This window comes from Marmota flaviventris, chromosome 5, assembly GCF_047511675.1.
Source record: "Marmota flaviventris isolate mMarFla1 chromosome 5, mMarFla1.hap1, whole genome shotgun sequence".
Lineage (NCBI taxonomy): Eukaryota > Metazoa > Chordata > Mammalia > Rodentia > Sciuridae > Marmota > Marmota flaviventris.
The window spans coordinates 145024327-145046877 of record NC_092502.1 but is presented as its reverse complement, the minus strand read 5'-3'; positions in this window follow the sequence as shown (position 1 = coordinate 145046877).

The window sequence follows — 22551 nt, the reverse complement described above, 5'->3', positions numbered from 1 at the left end:
AACTTAATGGTTATATTTAGTGACTTTAACAAATGTACCACTCTGGTTGGGGGAATGTTGATACTGAAGAAGCCAATGCATGTGTGGGGACAGGAGGCATACGGGAAATCTCTACTTCATGCTCTATTTTGCCATTCACCTAAAATTGCTTTTTAAAAATAAAGTCTTTCGGAGCTGGGGTTATGGCTCAAGTGGTAGAGTGCTCGCTTAGCACCTGTGAGGCACTGGGTTCAATCCTCAGCACCACATAAAAAATAAAATAAAGATATTGTATCCACCTAAAACTAAAAAATAAAAAATAAAGTCTTTGGAAAAATATTGGGGAGAGCAAACATAGGTACCAACTTACTTTCTCAAGGTTATAAAATTTTACCATTCACCATCAAACACTTTATCATAAAACATTAAAATTAAAATCTCAAAATAGCAACTTTACATTAACTATGAAGAAAAAAGAAATAATAAATAATTTAAAACCTCAAATGTAAGAATAGATGCACCATGAAATTTTATTTTATAGTGTTACCCTTTTTTGTTATTTTATTGAAGTCGGTTTGTCAGTTTGGAGATCTTTAGGCTTTCGGGTCTCACAAAATAGTAAAAACTTTTAAATTTGGTACCACCAAATGGAGTCTGACTGGTTGCATCTTTCTAGTTCTTTGTTTTTATCTCACTGAAAATCCACTTTCAGCTTGGTGTGTGAATGGAAGTGATTCTTACAAAGCTACTTGAGTCAATTCAGAATATTAACAATATAAGTCCTATTTCCGGGTAGGCCTAAAATTAGCATTGACAGGCCAAGCTACCAGTTTATAAGTGCTGCAGAGAAGGATAATGGAATACAGGTGCCTTTAGCCAGGATTGCTACTGGGAACCTTGATCCCAAGTGCCAAATCTAAAGCATTCTGGGAGTTAGCCAGCATCTGCTATCAGAAAGCCTACCAGTCCATACACAAGACCTTAATTTGTAGATAAGTGCTTCTGCCACAGCAGAAACACTACTCACTACTATAGCTGGACAAATAATTTCTTGAACGAAGAACCAAAATATACTTCTATAAGTACTCAGTGATGTAGTTGTTGCTAGTGAGACTCTGATCACTAAGACATGGTCTTTGAGCTCCTAATATTAGTTCAGGTAAATGGATGAGATGGGGAAAATTTAAAAATCTTATAATGCATGCTCAAGTAAGATTTCTCCTTGAATTTCTTCTTGAATATGAAAGGAACAAAGTAAGGAGCAATTGATTGCCAGTTTCTTTTCCCAAATATACACTTGTTCAGGGGCTAAGGACTTTTTTCCCAACAATCTCAGCATTCCTTTTCTAAAACAAAATTTTCTAATCCATTACTGTGGAGGCAGCACAGTGGAATAGAAAGAATGATCATCTGCAGTTCAGGAAGTCTACCTTATAATTACCACCAGGCTGGCCTTTCAAGTCCCTTAATTTCTCTTGTTTCTAGTTGTTTCATAAGATAAGATCCAGGCAAATGTCTCAGAAGGATCAAACATCCTTGCAAAGCAGTTTTAGCAACCTCAAAAAGGTGAGTAAAAACACTTCCAAATAATATCTTAAGATGTTCACCAATAAACTGCTTAGGTATTGCAGAATTTTTTTAAAAGATCAGAACTGAAAGGAATGAAATCAAAGTTAAAAAAGGCAAATGGAAGGTAATGACATCTCTGTGGCATAAGAAACTATAGCTTAAAGTATGTGCCTAAAAGACTTCCCTCCTATAGGTCAGGATCCTGGTTTCCATGACTCTTAGATATTTTACCTGTAATGTGCTACTAAGTGGACCTTTTCACCCCAGTGTCATTAGTAAAAACTTCTGCTTTTGCTCTATCTCTGCTATCTATGCCAGTAAAAATATTTTGTGTTCCAAAATTTTTATTATCAACAAGGTTGCTTTTTATTGTTGACTCTTGTATAGAGGTTTTCTCTTTACTGATAACAGAAGACCTAAAAGAAAGGAGAAAACCATTTGTGCTTTTTTTTTTTTTTTTTTTGGTTCTTCCATTCTTCCATAACTACCCGTGCCTCTCCCTGCACCAAATCATTGCCTTATCTGAGCAAGAAGTTCTGTGCTCAGCTTGAGGCAACGGTCACCATCATTTCCCCACATTACCATACTTCTAAAAGTGCTGACTCTCGTAATGGGTCTCCAGAGTGGGACCAGAGTCATGAGTTTTCTCCTAAAAGAAGAGTGAGCTCTTCCCTTGATTTAATTAGCAAATAATGGATATCTGAGTTATCTGTATTACTTTTAACCACAGCTGAAAAACCTATCTAACTTAGGGTCTTATATAACTCATGATTTTCAAGTGATCTTCGTGAGCACAGAAAATTAAAGCCTAGAAACTCTATGCATGCTGAAAAGCGGATTTGGCTTCCCTTTTCCAGTCATGATGACTTCCATTCTCTGATTTCCTAATACTGGAGGAGTCAAACTGGAGTTTGAAGGAACATGGTCCAAAAAAAAAAAAAAAAAAAAAAAAAATCCAGAAACAGTTTCTATTAAGTGATCTTCAGTCACCTTCTATATAGTCTCAAGCCTATAAAAATTGTGGATTTCATAACTCTCAGATAGAAATAAACTGCTTGCCCTATAAAAATAAGACATAGAAAATTTTACAAGTATCTTGAGGTCTTTTAATATGCAATCCCACTAAAGCTGGTTCATTCTCTTCTACTGGGACTGCATAAAATACAGAAGCTCTCTGGACACCCTCACTTTCTCCTCAATAAACCCAAAGAGAATGTGATTCTAAGTTAGCAGAGGAAATAGACACAAATTAAGTCAGTTGCCCAGGAATCTCATAAATTCAGAGGTGGGCCAAGATCTGAGAGGGCTGGAATTCTACTAGGGATGATAGCAATCAACCTCCCATCGACTACTCCTACCACAAGGTGGCAGAATTCCCCTTCCCCAAAATCTTCAGTTCACTAAAAGGACAACTAATCTCCATAGTGTGGAATAGCTTCTTTGGGCTTCAGTGACTGTGCCAGACTGTCTTGTCTATGGTATTCTATGTTTCCAGGGGCTGATAAGCTCTAGGTCACATCTGATATGTCAAGCAAGAAAATGTTCTCCACATCAGCTTAGAGGTAGCTTTTCAATTTATGGTGCTCATCCACATATAACAGATGAAGAAACCAAGATTACACATAGCCAGGAAGTAGTAGTTCTGGGGTTTGAATCCAGGTTTCTCTGTCTCCAGAATTACATCTCTTAATCACCAAAGAATCATAAAGAAAAATAATTTCATAGGGATGTGTTGAAGACATGTTACTATGATCAGATAAAATAGTTTGTTAGTGGGATAGTCATTATTCATAAGATTTTATTATGACTTGAAGTAGGACCCAAATTCTTTACTAACCTATAAAAGTAACCTTGAATCCTTAGTTCAGGCATGTCCTACACCCTTTACTCTAAACAAAACCAAGTTCTCTACTTTGGTTCTAAAGACAATATAAGGTCTTTAGACCAAAATTTAAATCACTGACCATTTTCAAAAAGAATTCAGGTATATAAAAATACAATGTTTTCTAAAACAAAAAAAAAATGATCATTCAAAACATGCCTAGAGAGAAGCTGAATTTAAAGTCTGAGGAGTCCTTCAGGAAAGTTACCCATGTCACTTTGTTCAACCCAGTTTTCTCCTTAAACTGATTTATGTTCATATTTATGTTATGAACCTTCTATCAGTCCATTTCTGTGGATACAGCAGAGTAGTTCTTGCCTGTACAGTTTCCCTGCTCTGCTGAAAATGAGGTGCCCTGAGCTGGCTCCTAGTGGCTTAGCAGCCCCTGGCCCCTATTAGGGAGACCCTAAGACATGGAACTAAAGGCTCTTGAGTTTTTGTTCCTACATATGTGCTGGTGTCTCACCTAGTCCTAGAACTCTGTTCTGGAAAAGTTGTTATTCTTGAGCACTTGGATGCTGAAGCAGATTGTGTTCCTCAAACATTCACACCGAAGTTTAGTCAACTATTTTTTCTTTTAATTAGGTTGATGCCATGATAGAATATTTACTAAGAAGTGGTAGGAAAAAAATATAAACACAGCAGCCTGGAAACCATCCAGCCTGTGGAGAATAAATTTTACCACCAAGGACTTGCCCAAGACTGGATGGCTGATATAAAATTTACTGAAAATAACCTATTTTGTTTTTCCTTGATGCATCTCTCTCTGGAGATAATTACTCTAAATCCCTATTTCCACCATATGTTCCTTTGGCTTTCCTCTCCTAGCCCTTCAGCCAAGAAGAGACCGTACAACATTCTCACCTGACCAAGAAGACAGTAGATCATAGTAGACTAATGGCCATGAGCACCTTCCTTTTTTTCCTTTATTGTGAAAAGGATGGTTTTCCTGATCCTTCTGTTGGCTTCTATAGCTTAAGACCCATCAGAAATTCCATCAAAGTAACTTTTATTAAAGGTATACAAATAGAAAAAGAAGTCAAATTATCTGTTTGCTGATGACATGATCCTCTGTCTAGACCCCAAAAAACTCTACCAGAAGACTTCCAGAGCTGATAAACAAATTTAGCAGAATACAAAATCAACATTCATAAATCAGAAGCTTTCCTATACTCCAATGTTGAATATGCTAAGAAACAAATCAGGAAAACTCCCATTCACAATAACCTAAAATAAATACATGGGAATAAATCTAACTAAAAAGGTAAAAACTTTTACAATGAAAACTACAGAACACTGAAGAAAGAAATGGAAGAAGAAAGAGATTAGAAGATAAAAGACCTCCCATGTTCTTGGATAGGAAGAATTGATATTGTTAAAATGACCATATTACCAAAAACACTATACAGATTCAATGTATCAAAATGCCAAAGACATTCTTCACAGAACTAGAAAAACAGTCCTTGAATACATATGGAAGTGTAAAAGACACAGAATAGCCAAACAATCCTGAGCAAGAAGAGTGATGCTAGAGGCATCATGGTAACTGTTCTCAGCTTGTATGACAGAGGTATAATATAAAAACAGCAAGGTACGGGCATTAAAATAGACATGAAGACCAATGGAATAAAGTAGAAGACAGAGACAAATACAAACATTTACAGCCATCTGATACTTGACAACAATGCCAAAAATATATCTTGGGGAAAAGAGTTTTTAAACATATGGTGCTGAGAAAACTGAATATGCATATGTAGAAGAATGAAACTTGATTCCTATCTCTCACCTTGCACAAAAGTCAAATCAAAGTGAATCAAAGACTTAGGAATTAGACTGGAAAATTTGTAACTGCTGCAAGAAAACGTAAGGTCATCATAGTGGTGCAGGCATCAACTTCCTTAAAAAGACTACCGAAACTCAGGAAATAAAACCAAGAATCAATAAATGGGATGGTATCAAATTAAAAAGCTTCTGCACAGTAAAAAAAAAGTGATATAAGAGTGTGAACAGAGCCGATTGAGTGGGAGAAGATCTTTGTCAGCTACTCTTCTGACAGAAGATTAATATCCAGAATATAAAAAGAACTCAAAAAGTGTAACAACAACAATAACAACAACAACAAAAAACAAATAACTCAATAAATAAGTGGACAAAAGGACTAAACAGACGTTTCTCATACAATGGCCAAGAAACATATGAAAAAAATGTACAACATCCCTAATAATTAGAGAAATGCAAACCAAAACTACATTAACATTCCATCTCACTCCAGCTGGAACGGCAATCATAAAAAATACAAGTATAATAAATACTTGTATTTATTATTTTCTCTCCACATCTGCAATCATCAGCATCATCTCTAATTAGCACATATGTGTGCCAGGAATATTTTGAATATTTGGTGGGGATTTGGGAAAAAAAGGTACACTCATACATTGTTGGTAGAACTACAAATTATTACAGCCACTTTGGAAAGCAGTATAGAGATTCCTCAAATCTAACCAGCATTGGCACCACCACATTATCCCAAAGAACTAAATCCCAAAGAACTAAAATCAGCAGAATAGAGTCATCTCAATGTTTATAGCAGCACAATTCAAAATACCAAATTATGGAATCAGCCTAGATTCCCATCAGTAGATGAATGGATTAAAAAATTTGGTGTAAATACACAATGGAATTTTATTCATCCATAAAGAAAAATGAAATTATGGCATTTGCTGGTAAATGGATGGAAGAGGAGAACATCACACTAAATGTAATAAGCCAGACTCAGAAAATCAAGGGTTGAATGTTTTCTCTCATATGCTGAAGCTAGAACAAAGAAAGAAAAAATAAAGTGTGGGGAGGAGTCAGGTCTTATAAAGACAGAGGGAAGTTCAGTGGAGTAGAAGAAGGGGATTAAAGGGGAGGGAGGAGGGACAGGAAAGTGGAGGAAATAAGGAATGGATTTGACAAAATTATAGTATGTATGTGTATAAATACACCACAGGGAATTTCACATTTATGTATCTACAAAGCACCAATTAAATAAGTAAATAGAAGGAGGACCAATAGAAAGAGGAAGGGAAATTAGGGGAAAGAAGGAGAGGGAAAGAGGAGGCACTGGGGACTAAAATGGAGCAAATTAAATTCCATGCATGTATGATTGTGCCAAAATGTACCCAACTATTGCATATAACTGTAAGGCACTAAAAAAATTATTAAGAAAAAAGGCAAAATAAAAACACAACCTTTTCATTATGCAGCTGCCCCAATGATACTAAGTAGGAACAAAAATGAAGTAGATGCTCCAAGCTTTCATGCTTACAATAAGTCTGGGTTAAAAAAAATAGATTTGTAAAATAGCTAATATTTATTGAGCACTTTCTGTATACCAGTAAGTGCTTTAAGTAATTTACTCCACATTATGTTTTCATATTATAGATGCTATTTGAATCCTCATTAGAGAAAATTGAGACAGGAAAATGTTCTCAAAAGCACATAAAAAGTGGTGAAGCCTGGATTCAAACATAAATATAACTCTAAATTTAGTCTATGACCTTAATTTCTGTATTCTTCTAATAATTAGACTGTCCTGTCATGGATTATGAAGCATTTAATCAGGTACTAGACAAACATAAATCTCAAACATCCATTACCAATACAGTGCACACTAATGTCAGTGATGATTTCTATTTGCCAATACAATAGCTTCTTATTTGTCATTTTTCTCTCCACATCTGCAATCATCAGCATCATCTCCAATTAGCACATACTGTGTGCCAGGAATATTTTGACCAGTTTTACTTATATTAACTCAGTTACAACAATCTTATGAAGTAGGTATTACTATTCCCATTTTATGGATGAAGAAACTGAGAGGTAAAGTGATTTGTCCAAGGTCACACAGCTAATAAATAACAGAGCTGTGGTTATAACCCAGTCCATTAGTCCCTAATCCATTCTTTTACCACTACATTGCACTATATTTGACACATATACTGCATTCTTTAAAAATTTATCCCTTTTATTATCACAAGTACAACACATATTTGTTATAAAAACTAAAGAGAAATATATAACATAGAAGTTGAAAGTTCTTTATATTCAAAATATACTGGAGATAAAACTTTACTAAATACATATTTATATATGTTTATGAGTTCTTCTATATATTACTCACTAATGCTTTCCCTGTTTTCATACCTATTAATATATCTGGAATATTTTTCCATGACTCTTCAAAGCTCTACTTTATGCTTTGAAAGATCATGTTTCCTCTGATGGACATTTGAAATTTTTTCCATCCTTTTTCTATTATAAACAAATATACAAGGAAGACAGGCATACACATACAAAAACACACATGCATGCACACACATACATATATGCAAGTATTTCAACAAAGCAGATTCTGAGCAGTATTTCAGAGTCACAGGACATGTGCATTTAAACATTCTATTCATTTTCCTGAATGTCCATCAAAAAGGTATCAATAACCTTGACAGAGAGGGCTGATCTCATACTTTGGACAAGTGCGTTTGTGACACCTATATATTTCAGTATCACAAATATAAATAGATCAAAATGGTATTTCATGTTTTACATTTGTTAATTCTGTATGAGATTAAAAATCTTTTCTTGTGCTTACTGGACAGTTCCTCTTCTTTGAATTTCCTTAATTTCTTTTGTGCTAATTACATTAGTTACTCCTTCCTTAAAACTTTTTTAAAATTTCCTTTCTATTCTTTCCTAACTCTATTTCATTTATCTATTTTAATGTTTTTATTAGTGCATGATAGTCATATGTGACATTAGGGTTCATTTTGACATAATCATACATGCATGGAATTGAATTTGCTACATTTCAGTCCCCAGTACTACCTCTTTAACCCCCCTCATCCTTCCTCCTGTTCCCCTTACTCTCTTCCACTGGTCTTCCTTTTATTTATTTAGTGTTTTGTTAATTGGTACTTTATAAATATTCGTAAAAGTGGAATTCACTGTGATATATTCATATACTTACATTTCTGAGAATCTTTACTTTCCCCTTTTTTAAACTCCAGCAAAATTAAAGCTTTTGCCCTTCAAAAGGCATGACTTTTCCCCTTTTATTAATTAATTTATTTTTCCTTCTATATTCTAAGGTCTCTTTCTGAGTTTCTATTTCAGTTCTTCTTTCCATGTGACTAACAGACAATATAACTATAATTATTACAAAATCAACATTTCTCAGAAGTTATGTTCCTGAGCATACATTAAGCACTTACAGTAGAGAACTTTTGTTTATATTTTTATAGATGAAGAAATAAGACTTAGGAAGTCTCACTATTAATGATAAAGCTCAATTTGAGTCCAATGCTTTGTTAAGAAATCATTACATTACATTCTCTTTAAAATAAGTTCTTCAGAGTTTTCCCTAAGCCTTCTTGGTTCCCAGACACATACTCCATGGATTATCTTATCTATCCCACTGTCATCAGAACCTATCTCCTTGAGCTCCTGGTATATACAGGAGCTGTTGAAAACAGGGATGAAAACAGCTGTTGGTATATAGCCAACAGCTTATTAGACATTGGCAAGTGGATGTAGTGTGAGCACATCAAACACACAGATCCAACGTGGAAATTGTTCTCTTCCTTGAGAGCTTGTTTGGAGGTACTAGCAGGGGAGCCCAGCTACTTGTATACCCTTGACCGAAGAAAGGTCGTCCTCTTCGATGGAGTGCACAACTTCAGGAGGAACGCACATGGAGCAGTGAGGGAGGAAGGGGATCCCCAGCTAGCCAGCCAGGTCAGCCAAATCAACCCTGGCAATCAATGAGGTGACAGATGTCACAGTCAGACTGCCCTCACATCTGAAATCATTCCCTTCTTAAGTCCTCCTAGACATCCTCCAGGATGATCTTCTCTTGCCAATGCCATATCATTTAATAGTGTTGCCATTCACCCAGTTGCCAAACTAGAAACTTCAAAGCCACCTTCGATTCCTGCTTCCATTACACTTCACCCCTTATCGGTTCTAGGGTCTATCGACTTAGTCTCTAAATTGTTTCTCAATACATCCTCTACACATTCCTTTACTATGGTGTTAGATAATTAAGGGTCTCAATATCTCTTTCTTGAACTATTGAATCTGCCTTCTAATGGGTCTCCCTACTTCTCCCTAGGTGCCATTTATCCTTCCCATTAACAATTGATAACGCCACATTCTGTTCAAATGCTTTGAAACATACCTTCTAGGTAGAATAAATTCTAAATAAATTCTAAACTCCTTAACACAGCATACAGAAGTTCCATAATTGGCCCCAGTCTTGCTTTCCAAGTTCATCTGCAAATGTTCTGAGTCATGTGCTTAAAACTATAATCACACAAGGCTACTTTCATGTCTCAGAAATATCAAGTAGCTCTATGCCACCATGTTTTGTTTTGGTTTTTGTCATGCTACTTGGAATGTTCACCTACAGCTTCTTTTCCACCTGTTATACTATAGCCTGCATTTCTTTGAAGTCCTGCACTCTGCCTGCAACCAATATACAGTTTATATCTATATGTCTAACTTTGCAATTTATTCCTTGGCTTTTAAACAATTTTTTTCAGTTGTTCATAGACCTTTATTTTATTTATTTATATGTGGTGCTGAGGATTGAACCCAGTGCCTCACACATGCCAGGCAAGCACCTTACTACTTGTGTCCCAGCCCCAATTCCTTGGCTTTTTTGTTTAAATTTTTATTAAAGACTTAGTACCCAGTAAATTGTAATCTGGTCAGGTGTGTCTATTTTCTCAGAAAGAACTATGTCTTAAACATATTAGCATTTCTAGTTCTTAGAAGAAGCTCAATACATTAATGATTAAAACTGAAGTCCATTTAGGGAAAATTTAGAATAAATGACCTTAGAGTTTACTTCCAAATCTGAGATTTTCTATGCCTTTTCTACACATGAAAATCATTTTTGAGGCCCTTGAAACTGTCTTCTAACCTTGGAATTAACCCCCATTTCATGAAGCCAGTTTCTGCTTTAAATTCTTTGTAGAGCTTCAAAAGCCAAAAATTGGGGCTCCTGGCAATGAAAGTCCAGTGAGTGTTATAACTGAGTTTCTGGAGAAGGTGGGGTAAACAGCACACGAGAGAGCATTGGAAAACTAGCCGCGTTCCAAGACATCTGGGATTGATTATTCCAGTGAGATGCTGAAGCAAAGAGAACAATCTAGTACTGCCTTTTGACATCTGGGCTTTGGCAACTGCTCCTATGGCTTTGCTCAACAGTTCTTGAAGAATGAGATATAGGCTTGTTTCAGGGAAAGAAGAACGCTTATTGACTCTACTTCTGCTACAGAAAAGTCCTTCAAAAGATTCTCTTTTTTCCCCTTATCTGGGCTTTCTTAATAAGTCAAGGTGTCATTATCATTTAACAGAGATAAGAATTAGTCTCCAGCCACCTCATATACTACCCGGGGTCTGAATTAGCGTCTACCAATGTCTCCCCATTTCTTCTCCTATGACTCTTGTCAAATCATTTGACAAGGATGGGAAGGAAAAGTAACCTCAGGCTATTGGAAAAACAGATTCACTCCAGCTATCCTGCAGTTCGTCTTTTTAAACACAAGCTAAGTAGAACTTTTGCTCTATTTTTGAGGAAACATCATGCATTTCTTCTCTGAAATTACCGTTTTGTTCTCTCAGTTTCATTATCATTGCCTTCAAAGCACAAAATATACTTTAGACATACTCAGAGACACAAATTCTCAAACACATAACATATGGTCAGGGCTAACAGTTATCCCTGATTCTAATATTTTGACCTATTGCCGTGAAAGCAAAAGGCAGTGTTCTATGAGGAAGGGGCAGGAAGAGTGTTTGCTAAAATTTATTGAGCACATACTCTAGTGGCACTTTAATGTGCATGCCAAAGACATGATTTTATGTAAAACTCACAAAAACCACATATGGCTTGCTGATATCTGCATTTTAGTGATGAAGAAACAAGGCTCAAGGAGGTGAAGTGATTTGCCCAAGGTCACATAGTTCCTATGTGGCAGAGGCAGGTCAAGATCACAGGTCTGGCATACCCAAGATGTACAGGCAGGGCCAGGTCATCACTACTAATGGGGTGCAGAGCCCAGTCAGGCCCAGGAAAGCCCTGTCAACCCAGCGCAGAGTCCAGGCAGGCCCAGGACAACCCCACCAACACCCTCGGAGCCCGCACTGGGTCTCAGCTGCATCTTTGAACATATCGCCCAACACTACTGCCCACCCCCAACCCCCAACTTGACACTCCATCACTGAAAGCAGCTGCCTCCATCTTGGAACACTGTCATCACCATCTTTAGTTGTGGCAACTCCCAGCTTGGAACACCAGCTGGGCAGGTATTCCATAGTCCCCAGTTCCCACTGTACCCAGCAGCTGCTAACCTGGCACAGTGACTGCCCAATATAAAACAGCTCTCCAAGACAGGTGTGCAGCCCAAAGAACGCAAACCATAAGGCGTCCCAAGAGAAAGGTCCCCGATTAGGAAGTAGAAAGGGAGAGGGTGAGTGAGATACAGTTTAGGGACTAAATTAGAGACCAGGAACTGTGAGGTCTATAGACGATATAAGGAGATAAGACCAGGCATCCACATCACATGAGCAGGCCCCAAAGGAGATCCTTGGGGTGTAGTCTTTTATCAGGGACCAGTTGGTGCCATACCCCACTTCCAGGTGCTCTGCACCAAGACCAACCCTCCCACCCTGATAACCTTCAACATCCTGAGGGCGGAGATACCATCTAACAACAGACCACCCCACCTACTGGATGAGAAGGGAAGCAGGAAAGATACTGATCTCCAACCAAAGCAATCCTTGTTTCTTCCTTCAAGACTTTTTTCATCCCTCTCTATTCTTCCACTATCACATCCCGAACATTTGTGAAACAAAGTACTTTGCATGAATTAGGGTACTGAGGACTTGGATGCCCGAACAGTATATTACAGTTGTGTCGTGTATTCTTTCATTTCCTATTTTTACACTTTTTATTTTTCTTAATATTTCTGTGTGTTTGTTTTATATACTCTTGTCTTCCCACTTACTTGTCTCCCCAAAATGATTTCCTCTCACTTCTCCTGTTACCATCTTCTTTAGATTCCCTTTTCATACTTCCTAAGATCTAATAACTCTATATCCTCACCTCCTACCCCCTTCAATATCTCATCTTACACCTCACCCCCAGTTCTTTGTCCACCATCAAACTGTAAACCCTTCTTCAAACCTACTATTTATATTGTAGAAATTAATTAAACTCACCATTTCTGTATATTGTGACAAAATTGTAAATGCCGTATTAGCAACCATTTGGTTTACGGTTGTACACTGCTTGTATTGGGATCTGCTAACATTGCTGTTCCCCTCAAAGGAGAGGTATTAGAACCCTGGAGGGGCACTATAAGCCTAAAGAGTAAAAAATTATAATGCTGTAGCTCCTCAGTGCTAGAAGGAAAGCACATGAAGAATATGAAAAAAATACAAGGGAAAAAAGTGCCCCAAACAAATCAAGGTATTACATTATTAGGATTCATGGCTAGCACAACAGAAAAAATGACAGAGAAGGATTTCAGGATGTACATAATTAAAATGTTCTGTGAATTAAAGGATGATATAAGAGAACAAATACAGGCAACAAAAGATCATTTCGATAAAAAGCTACATAAGCAAATACAGGAAGCAAAAGATTACTTCAATAAGGAGATGGAGGTTTAGGAAAGAAATCCTTGAAATGAAAGAAACAATAAACCAAATTAAAAGCTCAATAGAAAGCATCAACAACAGATTAGACCATTTGGAAGTCAGGACCTCACACAATGAAGACAAAATATTTAATCTCAAAAACAATATATATCACACAGTGAAGATGGTAAGAAACCATGAGAAAAATATTCAAGAAATATGGGATAATATAAAAAGACCAAATTTAAGAGTTATTGGGATAGAGGAAGGCATAGAGTTTCAAACAAAAGAAATGAGCAATCTATTCAATGAAATAATATCAAAAATTTCCAATCATGAAGAATAAATTGGAAAACCAAATACAAGAGGATTACAGGATGCCAAATGTACAAAATCACAACAGCTCCACACCAAGGCACATTATAATCAAAATGTCCAACCTACAGAATAAGGAGAGAATCTTAAAAGTCACAAGAGAAAGGAATCAGATTACATATAGGGGGAAAACAATTAGGATATCTGCTGATTTTTCAAGTCAGACCCTGAAAGCTAGAAGATCCTGGAACAACATATATCAAGCTCTGAAAGAAAATGGATGACAATCAAGAATCTTATATCCAGCAAAATTAAACTTTAGATTTGATGATGAAATAAAAACCTTCCATGATAAACAAAAGTTAAAAGAATTTACAGCTAGAAAGTCAGCACTACAGAACATCCTCAGCAAAAATATTCGACAAGGAGAAAATGAAAAACAATAATGAAAATCAGCAGAGGGAGGTATTATACTAAAGGAAAAACTAATCAAAGGAGAAACTAAGTCATTTAAATCCCCAAAATAAATAGGAATGGCTGGAAATACAAATCATGTCTCAATAATTGTCACAAGCCAGCCATGGGTTTTGTGTGTGAGCTATGCACATTTGAGCGTATGAGGGAACTGGACTGACGTTGCTGCCTGATTGGGCTGTGTGACGTATGTGTGCCTTTTTGCTGACTCTGCCTATGATCCCATACAGTACCTAAGATGGGTGTGGCTTTCCAAGTTGTCAGTTAATCTGCTAACCACAAGACATCACCAAGCAACCCCCTGAAACCCAATCCTTTGCCTTATTTGGGTGGAATTTTCTTGAATGTCTTTCCCTGCAATAAATAGAAGGTTTCAGGTGTGCCTTCTCTCTTGTTCCTTCCAGCACTGGAGCTGACTCTTGGGGTCATGAGCTGAGCTGTCCTGCCTTACAAACTTATGTTTATGTGCTGTGTGTTTTCTTCACCATTTTATTAGTTATTGATACAGCCAGGCCCTTTGAACCCAGCTCATGTTGCCAGCCTGGCCAGATAGTGATAAATAATAATCCTGAATGTTAATGGCCTAAACTCACCAATCAAAAGACATAGACTGGCAGACTGGATTTAAAAAAAAAAAAAAAAGACCCAACAATATGCTGCCTCCAAGAGACTCATCTCATAGGAAAAGACATCTACAGACTGAAGGTGAAGGGTTGGGTAAAATCATACCACTCACATGAACTGTGGAAGCAAGCAGGGGTTTCTATCCTCATATCAAATAAAGTAGACTTCAAGCCAAAGTAAATCAAAAGGGATAAAGAAGGAGATTTCATACTGCTCAAGGGAACCCCACATCAATAAGACATAAATATATATGCCCCAAATAATCATCAAACAAACTCTTGTCAAGTTCAAGAGTCAAATAGTTCACAACACAATAATTCTAAGTGACTTAACACACCTCTTTCACCACTGGATAGAACTTCCAAACAAAAGTTGAACAAGAAACTACAGAACTCAATAAAAATCAATAACTTAGACCTAACCTACATATATAGAATATTTCATCCATCAGTGAGTAAATACACTTTCTTCTGAACAGCACATGGATCCTTCTCTAAAATAGACCATTTATTATGCCACAAAGAAACTCTTAGCAAATACAAAAAATTAGAGATTACCCTGCATTCTATCAGATCATAATGGAATGAAATTAGAAATCAATGATAAAATAAAATCTACTCCAACACCTAGAGACTAAACAATACACTATTGAGAATAATGGGTTGCAAAAGACATTGAAGAAGAGATTGAAAAATTCTTAGAGGTAATTGAGAACACCGATACAATATATCAAAATCTCTGGGACACTATGAAGGCAGTACTAAGAGGACAGTTCATTGCATGAAGTTCATTCCTTAAAAGAAGAAAAAGTCAATAAATAAATGATTTAGCATTACATCTCAAAGCCCTAGAAAAAGAAGAACAAATCAACACCAAAAGCAGTAGAAAACAGGAAATAATTAAAATCAGAGCTGTAATCAATGAAATTGAAACAAAAAAAAAATTGAAAAAAATTGACAAAACAATAAGTTGATTCTTTGAAAAAATAAATAAAATTGATAAACCTTTAGCCATGCTAATGAAGAGAAGGAGAGAGAAAACTCAAATTACTAACTTCCATGATAAAAAAGGAAATATCATAACAGACACTACAGAAATATACAATATAATTAGAAATTATTTTGAAAACTTGTACTCCAGTGAAACAGAAAATACCAAAGACATCAACAAATTTCTAGCCACATGATTTCTGAACCAGGACAATACACATGGTTTAAACATATAAATTTCAAACAATGAAATAGAAGATGCCATCTGAAGCCTACCAACCAAGAAAAGCCCAGGACTGGATGGATACACAGTCAAGTTCTACAAGACCTTTAAAGAAGAATTAATACCAATACTCCTCAAATTATTTCATGAAATAAAAAAAAAGAAACACTTCCAAACTCATTCTATGAGGCCAATATCACCCTGATTCCAAAACCAGGCAAAGACACATCAAAGAAAAAAAAATTCAGACCAGTATCTCTAATGAACATAGATGCGAAAATTCTCAATAAAATTCTGGCAAATTGAATATAAAAACATATCCAAAAGATAGTGCACCACGATCAAGTGGCATTCATCCCAGGGCATGCAAGTTTGGTTCAACATATGGAAATCAATAAATGTAATTCATCACATCAATAGACTTAAAGATAAGAATCATATGATCATCTCAATAGACACAGAAAATGTGTTTGACAAAATATAGCACCCCTTCATGTTCAAAACACTAGAAAAACTAGGGATAACAGGTACTTAACTCAACATTGTAAAAGCTATCTATGCTAAGCCTCAGGCCAATATCATTCTAAATGGAAAAAAAATGAAAGTATTCCCTCTAAAAATGGAAACAAGACAGGTTGCCCTCTTTCACCACTTCTATTTAACATAGTTCTTGAAACACTAGCCAAAGCAATTAGACAGACAAAAGAAATTAAAGGGATATAGACAGGAAAAAAAGAACTCAAATTATTACTATTTGCCAACTATATGATTCTACACATAGAAAAAACAAAAAATTCCACCAGAAAACTTCTAGAACTAGTGAATGAATTCGGCAAGGTAGCAGGATACAAAATCAGCACCTATAAATCAAAAACATTTCTGTACATCAGTGAAAAATCCTATGAAAAGGAAACAGGAAAACTACCCCATTTACAATAGCCTCAAAAAATGGGAGAAATCAATTTAATAAAAGAAGTGAAAGACCTGTGCAGTGAAAACTATAGGACTCTAAAGAAAGAAAGAAGACCTTAGAAGATGGAAAGATCTTCCTTGTTCTTGGATAGGCAAAATTAGTATTATCAAAATGACCATACTATCAAAAGCACTATACAGATTTAATGCAATTCCAATCAAAATACCAATGACATTCCTCATAGAAATAGAAAAGGCAGTCACAAAATTCATCTGGAAAAATAAGAGGCCTAGAATAGCTAAAGTAATTCTTAGCAAGAAGAGTGAAGCAGGTAGCATCACTATACCAGACCTTAAACTATGCTACAGAGCTATAGTAACAAAAATGGTATGATATTGGCACCAAAATAGACTGGTAGACCAATAGTACAGAACAGAGGAAACAGAGCAAATCCATCAGCCGGGGGGGTGAGTGGCGACTAATCCCCATAGAAGTGCAATGGTATTAGACTGGAAGGATCCTGAAGGATGTGAAGGAACTATACAGCCATATGTATTGGATCATCTTCCCGTAAATTTATGGGGACGAGATGTCCTAGATCAATTAGGTTTGACATTAACAAATAACATCAACCAAAATGCACCCACTATTATGACTAGACAAGGTTTTAGGAAAGGAAAAAGATTAGAAAAACAAGAACAAGGTATAGCAGCACCAATACAAATAGATCAAGGAACAGACAGACATGGGTTGGATTTTCAGAAAGGGCCACTGAGACAATAAAAATTACTTGGAAATCAGAAAGACCAGTATGGGTTCCTCAGTGGCCCCTGACTAAAGAAAAGATACAAGCAGCCCATGACCTGGTCAAACAACAATTAGCAGAAGGACATATACAACCTTCTGTATCTCCCCATAATACTCCCATTTTTATCATCAAAAAGAAATCTGGTAAATGGAGATTATTGCAAGATTTAAGAGCCATTAATAATGAGATGGTTATTATGGGACCTGCTCAATCAGGGATTCCTCAATTGTCTGCTTTGCCAAAAACCTGGTATGTTTTACTTATAGATATTAAAGATTGTTTTTTTTCAATTCCAATTCATCCTGAGGATAGTCCACGTTTTGCATTTACTATCCCTGCACTGAATCATGAAGGTCCTGATCAGAGATATGAATGGAAAGTACTCCCTCAAGGGATGGCTAACAGCCCAACTATGTGTCAAATTTATGTTAACAAAGTAATCCAGCCACTTAGAAATCAAAATCCTGAACTACAAATATTTCACTATATGGATGATGTATTATTAGCACACAAAGATAAAAACACATTGCTAGAATGTTATGCCACACTTACAAACTTATTAAAAAATTATAATATAGAGATAGCAATAGATAAAGTACAATTAAATTTTCCAATTAATTATTTAGGAGTTCTATTATCCTCAACCATGGTCTGTCTACCAAAAATTCAAATACGAGTAGATCAACTCAAATCACTTAATGACTTTCAAAAGTTATTAGGAGACATAAATTGGATAAGGCCTTATTTAGGTATACCAACAGGAGAGTTGGGACCTTTATTTGATATCCTAAAAGGTCCATCAGATCCAAATTCACCCCGAATGTTAACGCCTGAAGCAAGAAAGGCATTAAAAATCATTGAAACATATATGGAAAATATGCATTTGGATAGAATTGATATAAGTTTGCCTTTATTATTTATTGTACTACCAACAAAAAATATTCCTACAGGAGTATTTTGGCAAGAAGGTCCATTATTATGGATACATTTATCTTATTCTCCTAACACTATTCTTACTAGGTATCCTGAGGCTGTAGGACAATTAATACTCAAAGGAATAAAAGCAGCAAACGGAGTGTTTGGAATTTCTCCCAATAAAATTATTACTCCATATACTATGAATCAAATTGATGAGTTAGCTAATGAGTTAAATACTTGGGCAATAATCATGTGCAAATCTAATGTTTCATTTGATAACCACTTACCATCTAATCCTTTATTGTCTTTTTGGTCATTGCATCCTGTAATTTTTTGCAAAAATGACAAGAAAAACACCTATCATGAATGCTCCAAATATATTCACTGATGGGTCAAATAATGGTACAGCAGCAATAGTTACACCTGATCAAACTTTTACATTTTTAGTACCCAAACAATCAGCTCAAAAGGTAGAGCTTAATGCAGTTTTACAAGCTTTTGTGATGTTTAAAGATTCTGTATTTAATTTATTTTCTGATAGTCAGTATGTAGTTAATGCTATAGTATCTCTTGAAGATGCTGGTAGGATTTCCCCTTCTTCTACTGTTTTCTCTTTGCTTTCCACTATACAAAGTCTAATCTGGGACAGAAAAGATCCATTCTTTATAGGACATATCAGGGCACATACAGGATTGCCTGGAGCCCTTAGTTTGGGCAATGATTTAGCAGATAAAACTACACATGACATACATATTTTCTCTACACTAGAAGAAGCTATAAATTTTCATAAAAAGTTCCATGTCAATGCTAATACTTTACAAAAGCATTTTAAAATAACTAAGGAACAAGCTAGACAAATAATAAAACAATGTCAAAATTGTGTGACCTTTTTACCACAAGTTAATCTTGGAGTCAATCCTAGAGGATTGATACCTAACCATATTTGGCAGATGGACGTCACACACTTGCCAGAATTTGGAAAATTAAAATATTTGCATGTTACAGTTGATACTTCTTCTGGATTTTTGATGGGCTCCCTTCATGCCGGAGAAAAAACTAAAGATGTTATAGCTCATTGCTTACAAAATTTTGCCACTGTGGGTGTTCCAAAACAGTTAAAAACAGATAATGCCCCTGGTTATACTTCTACCTCTTTTAAACAATTTTGCTCAACATTTGGCATTACTCATATAACAGGAATCCCATACAATCTACAGGGACAAGGCATAGTTGAAAGAGCTCATCAAACTATTAAAATGTACTTATTAAAGCAAAAAGACGGAATTGGGAAGGGGTATATATTCCCCAAAGATAAACTTAAAATAACCCTTTTTACTCTAAACTTTTTAAATTTGGATTCATCAGGACTTAGTGCTGCGGAAAGGCATATGTGTCCAAAAAATGTGCATAAGCCCAAGGTACTTTGGAAGGATATTCTAACAGGAATTGTCTGGAGTCGGGGGTCTGTTTGTGTGTTTCCACAGGGAGAACAGCAGCCGATTTGGATTCCAGAAAGATTAACTAAAGCGATTTCTACAGACCAAAAAGAAGATGATTTGGCTCAAATCCATAACAACTGATATCCAAAACTCCAGTTTGGCTATTCTTACATCTGCAACAGAACCAGGATGCTTTTTTCAATATCTATTTTATTATTGCCCTTTGCCATATCATGAAGTTCTATTTTGTTTTTTGAGCTCATACAGACCTAGGTTAATGTTTTGCTGATCAGTTCTATTTTTTGACTATAGAGTTTTTAAACATTGCAATGGAGATTTCACCTGTAAAAGGTTATAAGGCCTTTACTATAATGTTATGTGTTGTATGTATTATATTATGTGTGCACACTTGTGTTTTGTGTTATATGTTTGAATGTACGTATGTCCATATATCATATATGATGAGCGCTCATGTTAAAATGGATCCAAATATTTTTTTTTCACGTGATTTATATGGTTTAATTTAAATTGGGTAAACAACTGTTGAGGATTGTTTTAATATGTAAACAAAAAAGAAGGTTAACAGATCTGTTTGTTTACTTTCACCTTTCCTTTTCATTATATTTAATAATTCTCTTAAAGATAATGTAAATTGTTAAGAAAATTGTTTTCTTTTAGTGCCTTCTGTAATGTTACATAATTTTTTCTTTAGCCATTATTGCCAGAATTCCTATCTTCATCCCAGTGCCGGTGAAGACAATGTAAATTGTTAAGAAAATTGTTTTCTTTTAGTGCCTTCTGGAATGTTACATAATTTTTTCTTTAGCCATTATTGCCAGAATTCCTATCTTCATTCCAGTGCTGGTGAAGTCAAAGATAAAACCAATCTACAGCTTCTACAATAGCCATCACTGAACTGCTTGCAGAACTTGCCTGGACACATTGTGAACTCACCTGTATGCATTGTGAACTACCTGTTGGTGCAGTGACTTGTGGTAGTGTTGGGGTATTTTTGCTGATGATATCATTGGTGGTACAATTTTTCCAAAAGGAGCCGTCAATTGGCTTGGTGTATCTTCCTCCCTTCTGCTTGTCATGATCGTCCAGCTAAAATTTGGGGGCCAACAGAGGTGAGGCAAAGAACCTCACCCCCAAGCTGGTACAAAGACTTCTCCACAGGTGTGGCTGTATACTGGACCGGTAGTCAGTGACGGGTAAGATCCAATTGCAATGGTACCAACCTAAGGACCATATGTACTATTGGACAACCTAAGGCAGGCACGGTCCCTAAGCCACATGCTTGTTGTTTAAACAGAGAGGGGGAGATGTTGAGAGCCACAGCCGAAGGGGCCCCAACAAACTTCCAGCTGCCAGCAAACTTCCAGCTGCCGGCTGATGATTGGCTCACAGCGGCCCCAGCAACATCTAGCTGATTGGCTCCTCTGCGGTGATGCTCATTGGGCTGTTTCCCTTTCAGACCACGGAGCTGCTCATTGGGGGACTTTTTTGGCTCCGCCCATGTGACCCAGCCAATCGGCCTCAAGAGCAGGAGGATTGGGGGAGGTGGAGAGAAGCTTGTGGGGGAGAGAGAGGCTTGTGGAAAGCTGGTGGTGGCAGTTGAGGCTCTGAGGGTTTTTCCTGAGAGGCTGTTTTGTTTGGAGTGTGTGGTTCTAAAAATAAAGTTAGTTTCTTTTGACAAGTGGCTCCTGATTGTGCCCAGCCAGACTGCAGCACAAATCCATATAAATACAGTTATCTTATAATTAGACAAAGGCACCAAAAACATATATTGGAGAAAAGATAGCCTCTTCAACAAATGGTGCTGGGAAAACTGGAAATCCAAATGCAAAAAAAAACTCTCTCCCCATGTGTAAAACTCAATTCAAAGTGGATCAAAGACCTATGAATTAAACCAGAGACCTTGCAACTAATAGAAGAAAAAGTAGGCCCAAATCTCCATCATGTCAGATTAGGCCCTGACTTCTTAATAAGATTCCTATAAAATATGAATTAAAATCAAGAGTCAATAAATGGGTTAGATTCAAACTCAAAAACTTCTTCCCAGCAAAAGAAGCAATCTGTTCTTGCGACTAAAAGGCTCAGGGTTTACTCCAATTGAATTGGGCTTGGGCTGCAGGAAATAACCACACAAGAGACACAAATACCTTTTTCTTTGGGGTTGCTGTGACAGCTCCTCTGACCTTAAGGGTCCGCAAGAAGAGAGAGGGTGAGAGCACAAGCTGACCCCTTTTATTGAGGAGAAGCTATTCAAATGAGGCAAGGGGTCAGGTTTCAGGGGGCTGAGTCTATCTTCTTGATGTCCACTGTCAGCAGGTTGACTGACACCTGGGTAGGCCAAACCCAAGGGCACAGTAAGAGAAGGGGACACACACAAGGCACTTCCACGAAAGATTCTATCCTAAATAGGGCAAGGGATTATATTACAAAGCAACAGGTGAGCATAGCTTTACCCACGGGGCTGTAGCAAGACACACCCATGCACGAGACACCCCTCGAACCCAAGAAGGGTGGGGAAAGATCTGCCACATTTCTGTGACTGAGTACCTCAGCACCCAGCTGGGGAGTGTGACTCAGTCACATACAAGGTTGGTCTCCCACAAGTGAGGTGAATAGAGAGGCTACAGAATGGGAGCAAATTTTTACCACATGCACATCAGATAGAGCACTAATCTCTAGGATATATAAAGAACTCAAAAATCTTAACATCAAA